Source organism: Pseudopodoces humilis, chromosome 7 (genome assembly GCF_049639895.1).
Source record: "Pseudopodoces humilis isolate 2021_Gansu_Grassland_sample_001 chromosome 7, ASM4963989v1, whole genome shotgun sequence".
Taxonomy (NCBI): domain Eukaryota; kingdom Metazoa; phylum Chordata; class Aves; order Passeriformes; family Paridae; genus Pseudopodoces; species Pseudopodoces humilis.
In genome coordinates, this window is record NC_142206.1 from 39,192,460 (window position 1) to 39,210,613 (window position 18,154).

Genomic DNA, 18,154 nt, shown 5'->3' on the forward strand with positions numbered 1-18,154 from the left:
TCTATATTATTCTATTGTATTATATTATATTATATTATATTATATTATATTATATTATATTATATTATATTATATTATATTATATTATATTATATTACATTATATTATATTATATTATATTATATATAGTTGGGAATTCTTGCTCTTTTTTATGCACCTTTTTGTGTACTTTTTGTGTACTTCATTTTCAAGATAGAAAAACTGAAAGTGACACATCAGTCAATTAAAAAAAGTATCTGCAAGAATTGAATTCATACCTCTCATCCAGAATTATTTTACATGTGTTCAACCTTACAGGGTCTACCTAAGTAAGAATTATGTTTTAAATGCTCTTGTATGTTTAATATTATAATTATTTTTCTGTGAAAGCTTTAAAAACTGTTTTTTGAAGTAAGACAGCCCCCTTGAGAAAAGTGATGCATCTCCATGATGAACACATGCTATAATGTTGTCCATGCCCACTCCTTGGTTAATGTCATCTGCCAGGTAGACAGGTTAAGAAAATCCTTTTGTACTATAAATCTGAATATTCCACTCACAAAAATTAGCCTTTCACTTCATTGTGATTGAGATGGCTCACTGATCCTTTGGAGGGCTAGTCCAGACCAGACTCTGTCTGTTGGCATTTACAGGTAAAGCACAGAAAATTAATTCAGAACCCCTTTTGCTGACTTTTATTGATTTTCATTGTGTTTAGAATGAATCACAGGAAAGAGTCACCCAAATTTTATCCGGTAAATCGATGCCTTTTGATGCAATCAGGTGTTAGAACCTTTCAATGAGGTTTAAAATTATTTAAAAGGGAAATTTACTTTAGAAAGAGAAATATTTGGCCAGCATATTTCTGCCCCTAAAAATTCCACTAGCATATTTCTGTATTACCTGCAATAAAACACAAAATATGCAATATTCTGCACATTACAATGATTATTATACTAATGCAAACTACCTTATTATCCTATCATTTTCCTTAAATAATTAGATTTTGCAGTTGGTTGGTTTGCCTCAGCAAATTAAGGAAATCTGCTAAGAATGAAGATGGGTAATAAACTCTTCTTCACACATGAATCAAAAAATTAATTGATGTTCTGAAGTAAATTGTAACTAGAGTGGTTTTTTTAAAGCTGTCCTCTGAGTCCGGTGAATTTGGGAAAGACACATAAAGACAGATTAAAGCACCTGAAATTGTAGACCACAAGCTGCTTTCTGGGTTTCTGTGTAGACTGTGCTTATGTCTTTCTTTTAAATACAAGGGAATTTCAAAGATTGGGAAAAGTCAAAGAAAAGGAGATCAAGGGGATATGATTTCTTGGAAATTTCCTGAAAGCCACATTCTTGCAGAGGATTTTCTTAGCTCCACCCATGCACTTTTGTATGAGAAGAACATTGTGTAAAAAAATGTGTTGGTATGTCTCCAGGGTGATTTTTTTTTTCTGATTTTTAATAACCAATTTGCTTTTAAACAAAGCTCAGAGCCTTCAGGACAGCCTGCCATAAACATGTGGTCACGTCTTGCACTTTCAGTGTAGTCCATCAGAGGAAGGGTAGTATATCATACTTCTGACTTTCTAAAACAGTCATTTAATCAAGACCACAATAATCCATCACCTCTACATAGGCAAGGATCATAATCCAATTCAGAGCATTAATAGTGAGATAAGTAATTTTTATGTTCCCTTATTTGATTTAAGAGATTGAGGTGAAATAGTGAGAAGTTGAATAGGATTTCAGACTATAGAGCAGGAACAGAGGTGAGGTGAATGTGTCTATTCTGTCCATCAGCAGTCAGTATCCCCTTCACAAGCACACTGTCGCTCTATTTGGAACAGTGAGAAGAATGACACAGACTCTCTCATGGAGTCAAACTGGAGATTTTTTTTCTCAGTTTATTACCTCAGGTCTTTTTTATAGACCGATACGTGGAAAGTACAGAAAAGAAAACTTTTATTGGTTAGTAAACTAGCACATCACCATCAATGGTCAGTGGGGTTCACCACCCCTTGACCTTCTCTTGCAAGAAAACAAGGAACAGACCAACAGCACCTGCAAGGCTGTTTTCTATCTCTGAGGATTGTTTTAATTCCTCCTTATAATTGGTTGGCGGTGCCGCTGCCATCAGGGGGCTGTGCAGAGGCGGTGCAGAGGCCGGAGGGAACGCCCCTGATGAGGGCTGCCGCGATGGGTGTCCCGGCAAGGTTCGCGCATGCGCGGGTTCCATGGATGGACGCGAGGGGGCCGAAAGTTGATCTCCCCCCGCCGCACTGGTGGGCCACAGCGGGGGTGTCTGTGCTGTCTCATCGTCTTCATTGTTTGTTTGCTTCTTGTGGTTTTTGTTTGTTTTTAAATAGCTGAAGCTGATCCTGGGAAATTCCGGAGAGGACACCGACCCCTTTCGCTGAGGGAGACGTGTGCTGGGTTCCCATTGGGCTGCGAAATCCCATCTCTCTTCTGGGTGCTGACTCTTCTCTCATTCCGTGTGTTCACTTCTCTTGGCGTGGATGGGTTTGTTACCGACTCTCTCCGTGTGACCAGTTCCTGCCCATCTCTAAACGCAGGCAAAGTATTCCTTCAGGAGCGCGAAGAGGTGGCAGATCACCGGCACGCTCCAGGACCTGCCGAGCAGTTTCTGCCGGGCCAGGCGGCTCATGTTGGACACGTCCGTGTAGTGCACGGGGAAGCCAAAGACCCTCTCCATCTCCATGCACCGCAGGATGTCCTCCTTCTCGTTCATGAACACGGGGAAGTGCTGGTCCTTGCCCTGCTTGATGGAGTTGGAGCTAGTGGTGATGGTTCACACTTTGCTGAACTTTGCTATCCTGCCGTGCTTCAGGCACTACTGCAGCTCCAGCTTATCACTGACGGTGGATGCGAGTGGCCTGTTCATGCCGGGCAGGTTCCCCCAGAAGTACCGTGCCTGGTGCGCTGCAGACACTTCTTTGGCATCAATGATGATGGGATTGGACTCCAGGAAGCGCGAGATGTCCCTCTTGTCGTTCACTCCCATGGTCACCACGTTCTCAAAGAGCCAGAAGAAGGGCTGGTCGTTACCCTCCTTGGGCCAGGCTTCATGGAGCAGGCGGTAGAACTCAAAGAAGAGGCGTTCAGTGCCCTCGTAGAGACCCTTCCTGGCCAGGTTGACAATGGACAGGTCGTTGCAGGGGCTCCCCCCAGTCACCAGATTAAAGGGGCCCCACTCTTGTATGTGTTTCTGGGTGACGTTGCGGAAGTCCCCGACGTACACAATCTTGCCTTGGTGCTTCACCATGCCCACGGTGATGGAGTCCTCACACACCTTGGAGGCGATGTCCCTGTCCACCTGGATGCCCAGGTCCTTCAGCACTAGCAAGCTTGTGGCGATGCCATCGAAGAGTGAGAGCACCCGGATGGGCTTCCTCTTCTCAGCGGGCAGCGGTGGGTACACCTTCCTGGTACAAAACAGGCACCCCCGGCATCCGAATCCTCTATCTTGGTACCACTGTCTCCAGACTGGCACCACTCCAGCACTTTAAAGAGCATGCCCCAGGTGGCTGCCAGGCTGCACACGCTGGTATCTCCTGCAGCTAACTCAGACTATAGGCAGTCTCCCACTGACAACCAAATTTCGAGGTCAAAGGCATTATCGACAGTCACAGTAAAACCTTGCGCTTTTACCCACTGGAACAAAGCACGCATAGCATCTTCAGAAATATTGAGTCCCATGCGCGGCAAGGCATCCTGCCACGCAGAGAAGACAAGCTGATCATCAGTTGAATTGCAGTTCCCCATTGTGAGAACAGTCTATCTTGACGGCCCATGAATGCAAATTACGCAGACGCAGTGGCTTAACCCGGGACTTTAAGCTCTATCTTCGCCAAGATAAGCCGTTCAAGCCCGCTCACTGGCAGGGCTCTACTATCCTGTTGGTCTAAAAACCAGCTCCCTCCAGGAAAGCCCGGGAGATTCTCACTTACCCCTCTGTGGGGGAAGCGGCTGGTTCGTCGACCGCCAGCTGCACTGACCCTGGGGGGGGTCACCAGATGCACATCACGTTGGGGTCACCAGATGTCGCTCTGTTGGGAACGGCGAGAGGAACGACACAGACTCTCTCATGGAGTCGAACTGGAGAATTTTTTTCTCGGTTTATTACCTCAGGTCTTTTTATAGACCGATATGTGAAAAGTACAGAAAAGAAAACTCTTACTGATTAGTAAACTAACACATCACCATCATTGGTCAGTGGGGTTCACCACCCCTCGACTTTCTCTTGCAAGAAAACAAGGAACAGACAAGCAGCACCTGCAAGGCTGTTCTCTGTCTCTGAGGATTGTTTTAATTCCTCCTTATAATTTTCCAGGCTACTTTCCCAGGCAAGACTGAGAAAGCTATGTGGTCTGCAATTTTCACAGGCACTGTGCTCCCTGTTTCACAGTTAGCATCCATAGCACACCACCTGAATTAAAAGGGTTTTTAGTTTTGTTTGGTGTCTTTCTTGGGTATTTTTATTTTTTTAGACATTTGGGGTTTGTTTTATTTTGTTTTATTTTGAGGAGGGGTAAGCAGAACACACTAATGCAATGAAAGTCATTTGACACTGCAGCCTTAAGTAGGATTACCTGCCAGCAGATTCAGGGACTGCATGCCAGGCAGAAGTGGGGTCTTGCAGTACAGCTTCCTCTGCTGTTGGCAGACAAGTTTACATTTCTTTTGAGGACACATTTTGATTACAGCTGTGACTGAAATTAATAAAACAGCCCTAAGAAAAGTTGCTTAAGGACTGAAGCATGGAGGTTACTGTTCCTGGTACCTGCCAAGTGCAAATGATCAGGAAGTCCCCAGAGAGAACAATGTGCCCAGGACAATCTGAGCCCTGTAATGGAGGGAAACCAAGCCAGGTTAGGGCAGAGGTGACAACCTGAAGGAAGGAATACATCTCTCTTTTTTGTTTTGGGCAGCAAGAAAATTTCTATGATTCCCACTCTGTGTGTCCATGAATCAAGTTAATTTAAAATTGGAACATTCCTCAAATATGGCTGGACTTACAGGACTAGTTCAATAGGGGGAGAAAATGGATCCTTAGGTATAGAAATGTAGCAACTTATATATCTCCTCTGATAGATTTAATAGCTTTGCAGCTGATTTTCAGTGTGAAGTCTGATTTAGCCAATAGGTTTCAAAGACTCCAAGGTCCTTTATGTGTATCTGCTCTTTGCCAAAGGATGGTTTTTTTGAACACTTGGATGTGTATTTTAAAATATTACATATATATATATGTGTGTGTGTGTGTGTGTGTGTGTGTGTATACTTGAATTTTTGTTATTGCATAGCAATACTTTTGTCATCAAGTACAAAAGTAATTTTAATGCATTAGAAAACAATATGAGGTGCTATGAAAATTTTTGGGATTGTTTTTCTGTGAAACTGCCTTCTGTATCATATTATTTGGCTTGGTTTTCTATCTCTTTAGGAAAAAAAAACACAATCCTGTAAAATTCTTTCTGTAATGTAATTGCAATTGTAATTTTATTGCTCTCATTGTTGGAAAATAACATTTATAAATATTATTTTTAGAGATTAAGGTAATAAAACATGCTTTGCTATTAAAGGAATAGTTAAGACTGGGTATATTATCATCAACTTGAAATTTATACCAGTTGAGAGGTTTTGGAATGCGACAGCTGAAACTCAGTTTCCTACAGAGAAGGATTTATGAAATGCTACAGGGGGCAGGGAAGGATGCATTACAATATGGCCTTTCCCACAGAGAGGGATCTTACAGAAATCTAACCTAAAATTGCCTCGCCTGTATATGGATCTAAAATGAAACAGCTCATTTACCTGCAGCAAGTGCCTGGACTCTTTGCTTTACCTCAGAGAAACCACAGGAAAAACCTGAAAGAATTCTATATTCCTCATATATGACAGGGTACTTTGGAATCTACTAAATTAAGCTAAGACTTTCCAGTGGAAATCCTGACTTCTGCTCTATTTTTGAGTCAGTCTTTTTCCAAAAGACCTTGTAGATAATCTAATCTTGTGCTTGTTTAACCAAATAGCACACATTATGTGACCGCTGCTTTAGCTTTTCCCGAAGCAGCTGAGAAAATGTTTTTTCTCACAGGGAGAATAGAACTGCAAAACCGTTGAAGCGGCAAGATATTACTACACTTCTAGCCAACTGCTTTTACATGCAGATTATTTCAAAAGAACGTTTGATGGGGAAAAAAAAAAGCTTGTAGGTAGGATGATGTAATGACTCTTTCCAGGCACAAAAATCAAATAAAAATAAAGCAAATCATAGTTTGCTCCTGTGATTGCCAGGCATATTATTGCTGTGGTAAGACCTTCAAATTATTCCTGGTACTGTGTGCATGTTAGGAGACTTCTTACTATGCTTGACTTTTACCCTTGGACTTAGGTCTCTTATGTCTGCTCTCCCGCTGTTGTGTTCATAGTGGAAACTCAGCTGTAGGTAGCTGCAGGTAGGTGAATGCTTCATGATTTGAGTCTTGCTGTCAATTGTCCATGGGTGACTGGCAGAGAGAAAGGGTCTCAAATTTACCCCTCTGCTGTAGACTGCCTCTGTCCTCAAGCCAGAGCAGAAGTGACCCAGCCTGCAGAACAAAGCTCTCTGGAAGCTTGAGGATCTTTGAGGATTTTTGTCAGGACAAGGATCTATCATTGTGATCTGTCATTACAAGTAAATTGAACAGATGATGACCACTTCCTCCAGTGTTCATCCCATCACATGGGACTTGCATTTGACATATTGGGCTTGAATGTACTGTTTTCAGTCACCTGTAAGCAAGATGAGGCAGCTACTCTTCAGATTCATGTGCTTCAGTTCAGTGCTTCATTGTGCAACACCACAAAACCACAGCTTTGAAGACAGAAAGTAACTTGGCTAAGCAAGGTTACATTTTTTAGGGCAGAGAGAGGGATATGTGGCTGTGGGAAGCTTTAGGAAGGCATGTTTTACTCAGTTTCATAAGCAAACTTATGGCAAACAAAATGAATTTTGCAATACCATCTGGTGTCAACTACTTTACAAATCTGAGATAAAGTTTGAGAGGAAAAATGAATGCCCTATAAAATTCAAAGTGTTTCAAATAAAGATTTCTTCTTGATACATCAATGCTGACACACAGAAACAGATGGATGCCCCAAAAGAATATTATGATTTTCTTTCACCACTTCACATCATGTGCCTGCTAGCATAAATAAATATCTATGAATTTATACATGCCTGCAGGTGTACAGAGATGCCACTCCTGTTGGACAGCAAAAAATAAACCTTTTATGCCATTGTAGCAGTAGTACCTAGGAGTAGCCCAGGAGACTTTTACAGGAAGGGTGTTGAGACACACTCAAGGTTTATGGGTGGGGACAGGTCACAGCTGGTGGATATTCTGGTTAAAGACGCTCTTGGGGACAAATAAATCAAAGGAAGAGAAAGACAGAAAATTAAAAAACAGGAAAGGGAAAATTCTACTCAATGTCTATCTGAAAATAGCAGGGACAGGATCCCAGACAAGTATCCATCCTCCTTTGAGGACTCTGAATTACAGCAAACTGTGGTGATGATGATTCTGGTGAGTTTTTGACATCTTGCCCTTAATGCTATGTATAGTTCTTATTAGGAACCACACAAACTCCTGGGTTTTTCCCAATTAGAATTAACTGAAATAGGATGGTTAGGTGTCAGTGTTGCACACTGATTATGCTTCTGTTATGCTTGTGTGCACATAAAAAATGGAATAATATATTCTGAGGATTTAGATGGCTCTTAACTACTTCCTTGTGCCCTGTGCTTTGTATTTTTCTTAAATATATATATATACACACACACATATGTATTATGTATGTATGTATTATATGCATATAAAATTAAAAAGGGAATGAAAGGGGAAGCTAGGAGAGGAAGGAATCACATGCCAGTAATGCCCATGGTATTGAACAAGGGAACCTGTCATGACAACTCCATCAAGGTTTGTGACTGTAAGGCTGTGAGAATAACAATAAGAATTTAATAGGATGGGAAGAGTAAGGGGAAAATTTTGACACAGAGGCCTTGGAAATGCTGCCTCAATGGCTTAGGTGTAAAATTATAGAGTTGTAAATAGTAAGCTCTTACCATTACCATGACTAATTCACCACAGTACCAAAGATACTGGAATAAGACAGATTTTCAGCTCCTTCAGCATGTCCTGCCATGGGGACAAACCTCTCTGTTTTTGGGCTCAGGAAGATGAAGAGAACATTCCTCTGTGTGTTACCTAACACTGGGATTATTTTTGCCCCACTTCCCAGCACTGGGAATGTCTAGAAAGACCTAGATCTGGGCAAATCTAGCAACCACAAAAATCCAGAGAATAAACTGTGTCTGACATGGCTTTTGTATGAGTCCTCTCAGGTCCAGTGTGTTGTGCTCAGAGCTGGTTAGAGCCAGGTGGCATCAGACCTGAGGTACAATTTCTAGGTTAACTCAGTGCAGACAGACCTGTAACTTTCCCTGCTGAGTTTCCCATCTCTTTCCCAAAGCCCACAGTGTTTCTCCTCTCTGGTTTTGCTCTACTGGAATAGGGAAGACTTCAGACTATTTGGGTATTTTTTTAATGGTCACTGTATTAGAGCTAGAAAACAATCACCCAGATTTAAATATAAATGTATTGGATCAATCTCAGAATATAGGATAATGTTGTTTTAATTTGGAAGTCCGAGGTGACTCTAGCCAGTGTGCTTTAGGAAATTATAAATACTGAAGTATTTAATTTAGCAAAGAGTATTTACAAGAAGAAAAAATAAACAATCACACTGGGTTTTACATAAGTAGCAATTAAATATATTAAGGTATTAAACATCTCATATTTTATGTTAATTCATAAGAGGCTCATTCCTAAACTCAGTGTTCCTGCCATAAACGGAACATTGGGTAGAAATTTCACAGAACAGTTCTAAGCATGTAATGAAGATAAGTTTATAACCCCAATACAAAATAATGTAAATATTACACCTTTTGGTAAATCTCACTGAATTGAATCTGGATTTAATTTAGGTAGATTCCCTGCAATAGAAGATTTCAAGACTCTGTGATGTATCAGTATCCATCTATTTAAAGAGAAGTTAATTGTCATTAAATAAAAATACAGTCCAGAAAATTACATAAAGCAACTGTAAATTAATCAGAATTTGTTTTAAAGTGAAAAGCAATTGGAAATTATTCTAGGAACTGTTCTTCCACAGACACAATAGAACCAAGCTTAATTAAATGCCAGAGAAGGAGAGAAATTAATAACTACAGCTGAGTAGCTATAAAACTGAGGTGAAAGAAAAAGGCTTTATCAAAGCATGCATATCTATTTAATTTTTTTAAAAAGAGTCACTCTATTTTCACCTTGAACTAATGTATCATCTTTAAATAACCAATGAGATGCACAGAACAGCAAGAATGCATACCTGGTCAAGAGTTGCAGGGAGATACAATGATTAGAAACTGTCAATTTAAAAAACCCAAATAAATATCCCTTCTAATTCCTTCATGCTTGGCGAGTCTGCCTTAAAAACTGGATTCAAAAGTCAGTAAATTAAGAAATCATCTAGAATACCATAATATCAGTGACATAGAGGCTAGTGAGGTTTTTCACGGGGAATATTTCTTTCATAAAATGCAGATGTATAGAGAGGTGTCAAAAAGGCTTTAAGGCATGCGAGTCTGACTTTGCTTCTACACAGTTCTCCATGAAGAAATTTAATTTTACACGAGATGTTAAGACTCAAATCAGAGTTCTTTTTTTGCTAATTTAGAATGTTTTATCTGCCTGACCACCTGCTGGAGAACTTTACACTATTTTTGACATATCATTAGCACAGACCTCAGGCTCCCATCTACTAACTGTGTCTGTTTTATCTCTGCTGTCAAACTTGTTCACAGTGTGAGCAGTCTCTTTTGGATCTTCAAGGATAACTGGGAAGTATTTTATTGCAGCTGCAGAGCTCAGTATTGGCTCTTGTGTTGCTCAGGGTTTATATGCTGGCTGTAATACACTAACAAGCCATCTAAATTTTGTAAACAACACAAGCAAATTCATTTCCCTGTGCATGTTCTCCATTTTTCTATTAATACAATCTACTCCAAGGAAACGATAAAGAGGCAGAAAAAGAAGCAGTGAAGCAAGTCTTTCCAACTCTTTAGGTTTTCTTTTCTTTCTCTAGAACAGATTTTCTTCACATATCAGAAGCCAAGTTTCTCAGGAACAGGTGTAAACCTTTTACTCCACATATATCCATGCTGAGAAGTATAAAAAGTAGAACAGATGCATTAGCTATAAGAAAAGTTGTATCTAAAGCAGAAGTTTTGTTCATAGAACATTTCAACTGTGAATGCTGCTTCTTAGATAAGAACTTCAAAAAAAAGTGCTTCAATACTCACTTAGCTCTTTGATTTCCTCTCAGTTTTATGGGGCAGTGAAGTGGATTTGTTCCCAACAAAACTTCTTGTAGAAGCCAAGAACCTGCACTTGTGCAGAGCTTGTTGGTTGTAAAAGTGTTTCCAGTGTATTTGTTTCCTTCCTGTATGGAACTCTAGAGTCTGAGTGCCTGTTTTTCATTGCTCTTGTTGTATTTTCATAAATGTGGCATAAGTTCATAGCAGAACACTTTTGAGACAAGTGGATGCGGAGGATGAGTATTTCTCAGAACTTGGGATCTTATTTCTCAAATGGTGCATGATTGAGTGCATGGCATTTAGCCAGCTACCAACCCTCTGGGAAATAAATCTCTGTTTTTCAGCTTTTGTCTTTTAACTTTGTAAAAGATATCTTGAAAGTTCTTAGTATTATAGGCAAACATTCTTTTTTGTTTGTTTGTTTTTGGAGGGGGGTTGCTCTTGTCTTGTAAGAACATGGAAGGAAGAGTAAAATAAAGGATCTCAACTCTTAAGCATTATATATACACATATATGATATGTGATATCATGAGTTTGGGAACCCTGGGGCCTGGCTTCACTGAGGATTTTATACATTGGTTTGCACTTCATCAAGCATAATAGCTCTTAGAAATTTGAGGTTTTTCTGGCTTCCTCCTGTTAAAAAGTCTCTGCACTCTACAGGCTATTTTTTGAATCCATTTTTGAAGCCATTCTTAAGATTTATTTATGTTGAACAAAATTTGCTTATGTGCAGTGGAAATGCTTCATCTGATGTATTCCTAAATTTCAGCTTTTCCACAGCATTGTGTTGGTGGCTTATAGACACCAATACACAACTAGATTGGTTTCCACCAACCCAAATCAATAAGCCCCAGAATTTCTTGCTGTTAAGTCCAGAAAACATGCTTTAAAACAAGAATGTAATAACCAGTTCTCTGTGTTCCCATTAAAAAGTGCTTCAAACAACCACAAACAGGCCACACCAGGAAATGTGAAAGCAGGTTGAGCAGTATAAAAGTAGTGTCTCATGTTCTGTGTTAATCTGGAAGTATCTGTTTGCAACAGCAATATGTGGCTTATTACTGCATGTCAGAATTATTTGTAGCTAGGGACAGTACAGGCAAGCAACTGGAGGATAGATGGATATTATGCATAGTCAATTAAACAGCTTCAAGGTTCAAGCTGAAGTCCTTCTAGAGTACACAGCAACAGCAGTGTTCTCCAACTGCCATGAACTCTTTTGGTGCCAGTTTCATGGCTCAGTGACAAGGTTTCAGAAAATTTTTGTAGCTTTAGAAAAAAAGCGATATTTCTGAACTGCCTGGATTATTTAATAGCTATTTTCCAGATTCTTTGACTCACAGCTGGTATTTGCTATGGCTTTCCATCGTGCTAAAAGCCATCATCGGACACAATAAACGATTAATATATGTGGTATTTGTACAACAATGGTGGCTTGAAGTCTGTCCTTGCAATTTTAATGGTTCTTGCAATTTATTCGGTGTTTAGAAGGATCATAAATAATGTTTGGCATTGGAATACAGGAGGACTAAAGCAGAATTGTTTGCTGAAATCCATTTCACACTGCCATGTCTAGGTCTACAGAACAGTTTGTAGTGACAGAAAAATGTCCTGCAAGGTTCTTTATCATCACGTTTGCAAGATGATGTGCATGTCCAGGTCACTGTATCAATGAAGAGCTCTGTCCTTAAACTCTCCCCTTTCCATGGTCCCAGGAGAATGCAGCGGAGCAAGGAAGGGAGCAGAGGTGTCAGAGTTTCCTGAGATGCTTGTGGGGCTCAGCTGCCTGATATTCACATTTCAGAACTTGTCTCCTCTTACCCAGAGCCACCCAAGTATTAGGCACACTTTCTGAATGAACGAAATTTGGGGCTGTATTTCTCCTGAAACTATTACTGGGGAACCACTGGCTTCATTTTTGCTCATTTGTCTTTGAAAGGCATTGGTAATTCCAAAGAAGTGGTTATTTTCCTTTTTGCACCTCCTTGCCCACTCATTTTCAGAGGACCATGAGTCAATACTTGACCAGGCATTCACAATTATGAAAACATGACTTCTGAAGTGTTTCCTGGTCTGTGGTGGACAGCTCACAGTGCCTTTGTCTCTTCTGCCACTCAGCTCTGCCAGTAGATTCAGAGAACGTCACCAGCATGACACCACCCCTCCGAGAGGCTTGTGGCAGGAGCACTGGCAACTGGCATTTAATATTATGCAAAGTGTAGGAGAGATCTCTCACTGTAGCCAGTGATGCCTTAGGTTTTAGCTTTCATATTTTCCAGATTCTGCACTGCATTGGTCTATAACTGAAGCTCACTTACAGTGTTAGCAAGTTCTCCTCACAGAGCAGTTAGACAAAACCTTTTCCCGCCCCAGAACCAAGGGTACCATTGCAGCTTCAGGCCCAAAAAGTATAAACAAGACTGAATTGAGAAGAGCAATCTGGGAGGATGGGACTTCATCACCTGAAGCTGTAATTGGACAATTAACCCCAATACATAAATGGACCAAAACTTACAAAAGTGTGAAAACTCACGATCCATTGTCCATCTTGGGTGTAGCCCTGGCCAGATTTTGTACTGCCCAATGTGTATCCTTTGAAGGCCTTTTTAATAAATACCTACTTTATTCCTTTAACACTGTCTAGCCTCTCTTCTAGGTAGCCTCTCAAGGCATCACCTCCTCTGAAAAATAGCTTTATTGATGATCAAGTATATGTCATTTTGCCTGTGTAGTTGCTGTAGTGGTGCAGAGGAGGTCCTGATTTTAAAACACACATAATCATAAGAAAATATCTACAGCCCATAATAAATGATGACTGCAGACTGGGTGGAGATGTATTTATGGCTGATCAGAACTGGATGTATTCTCTGAATGGACCTGTTTTCTTTAGAGCTGGTACCATTCCTTGTCTTGTTTTGGGAAGAAGTCAGAGGCTGTAGGGTGGTCCAGGACACTTTGACCAGCCTAAACATGTCCTTGCTTCCATATCAGAACACCATAGATGTAGGAAGCTTTTTGCAAGGGATTTAGCATTTTGTGACTACTCCCTATCCAGGCATTCTCATGAAATTACTTTCCCTTGCTTGTTGTGCTGAGGATGAACAGGAAACCTGGAAATGTGCTAAGGCTTTGCTGACATATGGAATTCAAGCTGCTCTGAGAGTGGAGATGGAAGGAGCCATTCCTGGTCACAGAAGGGATCTGTGAGTAAGATTACTGTAGCCTGCCCAATTTCATTCCCATGGGAAGTCATGAGCCGTACAGATACTTACTAGTATACTATATAACATACAAAAATAGTGGATAAAAGAGTCTACTTCAGCCATGTGCTGGGTTTTAAAGCTCTTAACTAAGGAAAAAACTTGGCAGTTCATAGACTAGGCAGTCCAGTGGAAAAATTGAATGGGCCCTGGAGTAACACCATTTCTCTGCTATGTGGAAACCTGACTTTAACATAAGTATTTTCTGATTCTTGTAATCACAGGAATCTAGGCAAAATCCAGCCAGAGACAGAAGTACTTCTTTCTTATCTCATATCTTGGAAATAGGACAGGAATTATAAAGCTGGGTAGAATTATTTTTGGGTAAGTTTTAGCAGACATTTACAAGTATGCCATTTATGAACAAATATGTATATTTTAACACGGTTGGCTCTGCTGACTGGTACTTTCATAACTGCCTGGAAAGAAGTATCAAAAAGCTGCTGTGTGGAATCCTAACACTCACTACTGCTGCATTTTAAAATGTCTCCGTGTTCATGCTTTTGGAAGAAAAAGGTCTTACTAAATATTTTACCAGTTCTCTCTGTGAGACCGCAGTGCTGAGGCCTTTAGGCTGAGAATATGCATTTACAGGCAGAACACCTCCTATGGTCTCTGAAGGTAGCACTGGGTTAGACAGGCTACTAATCATGTTCTAGATTTTCAGCAGTGGCTCATGTTTTCCTGACTGAAATTGCTGATGTACTTTGGCACTGTTTGGAAATACATGCCAGAAATGACAGTTTTCTGTGTTCACAGATCTTAGCCTAAACTGTGAGTGCATGCATGGGTGTTGCTTTTAAAAAACGATTGTGAATGTCCCAATCTTCCTCCTAAATTATTTCCAAAGAAATATACCGAGAAATGGGTTTCCTCAATTGCCATTTAAATTTCTGAGTTGACTCCTGTATTTTTCTAACAATTTCTTTTCAGCTTTTAACCCAGTGTAGTTCTGACAATTATGAAATTGTCTTGTCTTATTCGTGTAAATAATTAAAACAGTGCCCTTTCCAGGCACTGGTACAGTGGACAGTCACCAAAGGTTTTCTTCCAATTACGTGCCCCACTGGGCCCTTCCTAATTTAAATATTCTCTCATGTTTGTCATTTTTCCTTTGTTCTAAGTTGTCAATATTCCTACTCAGTGAAGTCAAGGTCTGTCAGGAATCATGGTAGGTATTCCCAAGAGATGCTGTGCTTTTTGAAATGCTGAAGTCTGAAAATCAATTGCTTTTAAAAGGGGATAACAGAGGGGTTTTGTGTGATTCTTCACCTCCTGGCAGGGATTCTGTGTGGCTGCACTCTGATTTTTATGTAGCTATAAATGTAGTTACTCAGCAACACAGCTTGAGACTTACTGTTTAATTTTTGTCAGTGTTTATTACTCACAATCACAGAGAAAGGTTTTGTTTTACTGGGCACTGTGCAAATAATACCTGGGCTCCACAAATGTCCCCCTCCATGTCTTGCAGGTGAAAAGGCAGCCAAGCAAGGGCTGAAAAAATGTCATCTGTGAAACTCAATTGCTCACTATTAAATTGGCTAAATTCACCTGAATGTCAAACTATCAAAAGGTTTAGGAAATATTTGTACAGCCCATGCGTCAATGGGTGTTATTCACCTAGAATTAATAGCTGATCAGCTAATAGCTGAATAGCTATCTGCTCTTGAGGAGCTCCTCTTTCCAGGGTGACAGAGCACAATGCATCACTTCTGACATCATTAAGGGCTGTGTCTGAAAGTGATATATTTCAGCAGGAAATTTTAAGCAAAAATAGAGGTGAACATCCTGAAAAAAAACTTCCTTCATTCTGAAGTTTTTTATTACTGAACTGCAATTGCAATGCACTGCATGGAGAAGGATGAGCACCTGCTTGTACTGAACTGCCTTCTGCAGGGGATTGCTCACAGCCTTTCCATGAGGGATAGGGCCTCGTTACGTGACTGCTGTTGGTCACAAGCTGTGGCATAGTTTCACTAAACGCAATCCTTCAGGGCACACAGTGAATTTTTCCAGCATGTTGTTGCCCCATTGCACAGGCTGTGTCTGGACCCTGTGAATTTTGCAGCAATAAAAGGAGAGTTTGACTTCAGAGCTGCCTGCAGGGTAGCATGTAAGGCCTGATTCCAGCATAGCACAGTCACCTCTTGGTGATCAGTGTCCTCGACTGCCTTGTGCAGCATCTAGGAATTACTGCTGAAATCTCCAGGGCTCTGTTTAAATCAGTTTATGTTATCTCTACGTGTGGGACACATATCCTGTGTGCTGATTTAGCATAACTTGTCAAACCACTTCAAATGCTATCCTCTGCAAGACAGCCAAAGTGCTTTAGTTTATTCTAATGTCAGGAAATTCAGAATCAAATTTGCTGCATTTTTTCTCTAGTCCGGAGAGAAAACTTCAGAAGTTTTTTTCACTTGAGGTTAAATGCATAATTGAATGGTCCTACTCTGTAGGGTTGCTCTTTTTTTTTTTTTCTTTTTCATAGAGGAAGAGTCAGCTGTTTATGTACAGTTCAAAAGGAAATGCTCACAAGTCCTTGACTAGTGAACTTTATAATGGAGATGGAAACCTGCCAGCAAGAAGTCAGGGTTAGCCAATATTTGTCTGAAGTGTTAGAGTTACCTTTTGCAGCAGTTGAGATCTGTGTTTTGGGCACTGAGAGGAATGTGATTTTTCCTTAAGGGAGAAGAGTTAGGGCTTTACACAGAGGCAGTTAATAATGCAGTTTTCTCAAAAATGAGCCAATCACTCATTTTAATGAGGTGAATTTCTACTTGGATATAAGTATGTCCTTGACATTTTTTAGTAGCAGTGACATTACCTGAGCAGCTTGTTCTAAGAAAAACATCAGACATACATAAGAACATCTACCTCTACAGGGAAAAAGACTCTAAGCAGGGTGACTTGCTAAGCAAAACCAGTAATAGCTTACTAGACATTGCCAGGATTCAGTTTGCCTCAGTTCTGTGAGAGTATTTAAGGCAATGAAGCTGCAACTGATGAATGCAAAGCTACAAGGTTCAGAAAACAGCTGTAAGAATTGGTGATAAAGTAACAAACATTGTGTGATCACACACAATGTGGATTTTGCTCAGCACTGTTATCTCTGGGAAGTCTCAGAAATTTGTAATGTCAGCTGGTGAAAGCTATCTTTTTTCTCCTCTCTCTTGTTCCTTTTTGCTTAATTTCAGGTATTTGGAAATACTCTTCTAATTTATAAATAGTTCTAAATTTAACTAGGAAAAAGGTATATTTCTGGGAAGCCCAAGTATTTATTCACTATAAAATAGAAATTTCAGCAAAGTTAGTTTCATTGTATTAGTTACTATAAAAAAAATCCTCTAAGTCACAGCTGTAGGAACACAAGCCAGGGTTTCAGGTGTATTTTGACATTTAACTCAGATTGAACATGCCAGGAAATAGATACCTAAAACATATCTTAATCCACCTTGACAACCTGTGAAAAGGTTAGGGGAGTAGAAGGAAAGAGTCACTAGCTGCATTTTACAGATAAGGATTAGAGGCAGAGTTCAATGTTGTGCTGCCCCTTCTGAAGCTATCTCAAAGACGTAGATGTGTGGTGTGCAGGTAATGGCATACCAGAATGGCTTTTTCCAGCAAGAAATATGGCTTCCAATAAAACCCAGTTTTCTTGGGAACATGATTTTACACATCCAATAATTTTATTTTTTTTTCATTAGGAAAGACAGAAAGATTGAGCCAGCTTTGTTTGTGATGCACAGATCTTGATTTGTTAAGTTCTTTGATATCATAAGGTTCTTTAGTGCCATTTAATCTTGATTTAAGAAAAAAATTCTTTTATAGTCAATCATTCACAGTAGCAATGTTCCCGGGGACTTGGTAGAACCCAAACACTGGAGGTTTTCAAAAATGTGATTGGACAGGGTCTCAGGTAATCTAATTTACACTCGCTTTTCCAAAAATTGTTGCAAACCAGATGATCTTTTGAGATCCCTTTGCAGGCTGTGCTGTTCTATTATTCTAGGATAAACAAACTTTTTGTCATGTATACCACTGCATCTTTAGAGGAGCTGTATTTCTTACTGCAATTATTGGAAGCAACATCTCACACTTTCCTCTGATTTTCAGCTTTCATTTATTTGGGACACTTTATATATATTTGCTCGAGTTTCAATTCTGGTTTGCTTTTGCTGGCTCAATAGCTGTTTTCTCTCCCTGGTGTTTAAACCTTGAAATATGTACAACATTTAATAACAATATCACTCAGTGTTCTCTAAGCATAATACAGTCTTTTTACATTCTGTGTTCATTCAGGTTTTTAAAATTTGATATATTTTAGAAGAAACTGATTTCACATCAGGAATTTTTTTTTAAATTAAAAATTAAGTGTGTCATACCAATTCAGTTTAAAGTACCTAGCTGCATTTGACTGGCATTTCATTTACCTATGGAAGGGTTTTTTTTTGAAATTCACAGTCTCTCCTCA

At 39.9% G+C, this 18,154-nt stretch overlaps 1 pseudogene; it reads right to left on the bottom strand.

Moving 5' to 3' along the window:
* Nucleotides 1-2,545: 2,545 nt before the first annotated feature.
* Nucleotides 2,546-4,089, bottom strand: LOC102100898 (DNA (cytosine-5)-methyltransferase 3A pseudogene; annotated as a pseudogene).
* Nucleotides 4,090-18,154: the final 14,065 nt, after the last annotated feature.